The sequence below is a fragment of the Silene latifolia genome, chromosome 2 (genome assembly GCF_048544455.1).
Source record: "Silene latifolia isolate original U9 population chromosome 2, ASM4854445v1, whole genome shotgun sequence".
Classification (NCBI taxonomy): Eukaryota; Viridiplantae; Streptophyta; class Magnoliopsida; order Caryophyllales; family Caryophyllaceae; genus Silene; species Silene latifolia.
The window spans coordinates 20,355,938-20,359,451 of NC_133527.1; the positions used below are offsets into that span (position 1 = coordinate 20,355,938).

General features: G+C 43.0%; 1 non-coding gene across 1 annotated transcript; it reads left to right on the forward strand.

Annotated features, from left to right (window-relative positions):
* Positions 1 to 2,772: 2,772 nt before the first annotated feature.
* LOC141645055 (small nucleolar RNA R71) lies at positions 2,773 to 2,884 on the forward strand. The gene has a single exon (XR_012544649.1). It is a non-coding gene; the product is annotated as a small nucleolar RNA R71 (small nucleolar RNA).
* The last annotated feature ends 630 nt before the right edge of the window (positions 2,885 to 3,514 follow it).

Consider the following 3,514-nt stretch of genomic DNA (forward strand, 5'->3'; position numbering starts at 1 on the left):
TAATTCCTTCTCGTTTTCCAAAAACCACGACCCCGAACGGGGTCCTTGCATGGGGCTGCGTGCCAGATTCTCTTTTAATTCTTCTTCCTTCATTTTCTCCTAAAAATCACAAAAAGAAACATCGTCAAGTCGAGCATTTTATTTCTAAACTACGAAAGACAATAAATTGCAGAAAATTAAAATCAAAAACAAATAAAAGCAATAAAAAGATGGGGTTGCCTCCCAAGAAGCGCTGGTTTAACGTCCCGCACGACGTAAGAAGCTATTTGATTCAAGTTTTGTTTTTGAGCTTGCCACCAACCAAGCTCTATGTCATAGCTCCTTTAGCATTCCGCAACCATTTGAAATTTTTTAAATAAAATTTCCCTTTCTTCTTTTTGGTACTCTTAGCAATAGTGCCCTTAGCATCGTCACCTACAAAGCAAACAACACCTATATCATCCTCCAACGGATCCATTAGTAAAGATTTAAGCGTAGTAGAGGCATAAGAAGAGTCCACAGTGCTAAATAAATAACAAGACTCTTGTAACATTGGGCTTCTAATGGTGTTGTTTTTGCTAAAGGAGACCCGGTCATCACCCACTTCCAATGTCAACTTCCCATTTTTCACATCAATTAGTGCACCCGCGGTGCGTAAAAATGGCCTACCCAATATAATTGGGGTTTGTGCGTCCTCGGCCATATCAAGTATGAGGAAGTCAACGGGTATGAAAAACTTGCCAACTTTGACGGGTACATCTTCTAAGACACCTAAAGGTCGCTTTAAAGAACGGTCCACCATTTGCAATGTGATACTTGTGCATTTTAGAGCACCCATGTTAAGTTTCTCACAAAGGGAGTAAGGCATGACACTTACACTAGCACCTAGGTCGCAAAGGGCCTTATCAATGGTATATGTGCCTATAGTGCAAGAAATAGAATAGCCACCAGGGTCCTTAAGTTTCGGGGGAGACTTATTTTGTAAGAGTGCATTACACTCTTCGGTGAACGCAATGGTCTCAACCTCATTGAAGGATCGCTTCTTTGAGAGGATTTCCTTCATAAAATTTGCGTAGGAGGGCACTTGGGTAATCAATTCTAAAAATGGGACGGTGACTTGTAAATTCTTACAAACTCCTAAAAACTTGCCAACTTTGACGGGTACATCTTCTAAGACACCTAAAGGTCGCTTTAAAGAACGGTCCGCCATTTGCAATGTGATACTTGTGCATTTTAGAGCACCCATGTTAAGTTTCTCACAAAGGGAGTAAGGCATGACACTTACACTAGCACCTAGGTCGCAAATGGCCTTATCAATGGTATACGTGCCTATAGTGCAAGGAATAGAATAGCTATCGGGGTCCTTAAGTTTCGGGGGAGACTTATTTTGTAAGGGCGCACTACACTCTTCGGTGAACGCAATGTTCTCAACCTCATTGAAGGCTCGCTTCTTTGAGAGGATTTCCCTCATAAACTTTGCGTAGGAGGGGACTTGGTTAAGCAATTCTGAAAATTGGAAGGTAACTTGTAAATTCTTACAAACTCCTAAGAACTTGCCGAACTTACCTTCCTCCTTGTGCTTTGCTAGACGATGGGGAAATGGTATTTGAACAACTTCCTTGGGAGGAGCATCCTCCACATCTTTCTCATTCTCATTCTCATTGGGAGCATCCACCCTCTTTGAAACGGCATCACTCTCCCTAGCATTAGGAGAGACTTCTTCAACAATCACCTTGTCATTATCTTCGGGCAATGGGGGCTCAACATTCTTGGCATCAAGCTTGCTCTTCCTCTTTAGCATCAACAATCGATGGGGAAATGGTATACGATCCTTAACAAGAGGCTCTCCACTAACCTTCTGTTTATCATTTCCCCCAAGATTGGCCTTTTTAACAACCACCTCATCATCCAAAGTCATGGATGGCCCATCATAGTTTGTACCACTTCTCAAGGAGATAGAATTGACTGTCTCGTGTGGTTTCTCACCTTGGGGAGGTAGTTGACCGTTCTTTCTTTGAGAGTTAGAAGCGGCTAATTGAGCCACTTGTTGTTCCAACATCTTGACCGCGGCACTATGAGCTTGATCATTTTTTTTGAATTTGAGCCAATAATTCCCTTTGCATTTGGATTATCATGCCCTCGAGCTTACCAACTCCTTGATTGTTTTGTTCTGCATTTTGTGGTGGATTTTGTTGGTAATTGTATTGTGGGGGCCTTTGTTGATTTTGATAACCCGGTGGAGGGATATACTTTTGTTGTTGAGGGACATAGGCATTTTGTTGTGGTGGGGGTTGTGGGTTAAGCACATTGTTGCTAGTGTAAGACAAGTTCGGATGGAATTTTGAATTCGGGTTATAAGTGTTGGAAAATGTACCCGGTGGATATGAACTTTGTCTTAGAGCTTGAAAAGCATTTACTTCTTCCATAGGAGCTCGACAATGAGCGGCATATTGACCCGCACCTCCGCAACCATCACAAACAACGATTTGGCTTGTTGAAGACATAGCATTGACTTGTTGAACGGAATCTCTAGAATCCCTTTCCGCCAATTGTTGTTGGAGCAAGGCAATTTGAGCTAGCAAAACGGAGTTGTTAGAGGATTCTTCTTTACCTTTGGATGGCACAACTCGGAAATTGACATATTGGACATCATGGACCGCCATAGATTCGATCGTGGCATGACCAAGGTCGGTGTCAATTTAATCAAACCGCCCATTGTTGGCGGAATCAAGAATCCTTCGGGACCCGGCACAACATCCATTGTAGAATGTTATTGCTAGAAACCAATCATCTAGCCCATGATGTGGGCATTGTCTTTGAAGCTCTTTGTACTATACCTCTCCCAAGCCTCATATAAGCTCTCAAGAGCTTGTTGACGGAATCTGGTAATTTGGCTCCTCAAAGTTTGAGTTTTCTCCGTTGGAAAAAACTTTTGATAGAAGGTTAGAGCCAAAGTCTCCCAATTGGTGATTCCCATGGCGGTGCAGTCAAGGCTATTGATCCAAAGCTTGGCCTTGTCCTTCAAAGAGAAAGGGAAAATTATTTCCCTTATTTGGGCTTGAGTGACGCCCGTTTGACGGATCATGGAGCAATAGTCACAAAAGTTTTGCACATGCAAATTGGGATCCTCCCAAGGACTTCCCCCAAATTGCTTCCTCTCCACAAGGCTAATGAAAGCCGGTTTGATCTCGAATTCCGGTGCGGTAATTTGAGTGGTTGTGATACCGGCCGGAAGCATGGCCGCGGTGGGCTTTGAATGATCGGAAAGTTTCACCATCTTTTTGGTAGTAGATGGTGGTGGTGGTGGTAGAGATGATGAACTTGAAACCTCCTCCTCTGCAAGAACCTCTAGATCGTCTAAGTAAGACTTTCTAGCACTTTCAACTTGTATGGGAGAAGTGGCTTATTTCACTTCCTTCCAAAATCGTCATCTTCTCCAAAAGGTTTTCTCGGGGTCGGAATCCGGTGTAAGCAATTCTCCACTACGAGAGGACCTGGGCATAAGACAACAATTTCTAGGAAAATGATAAGTAAC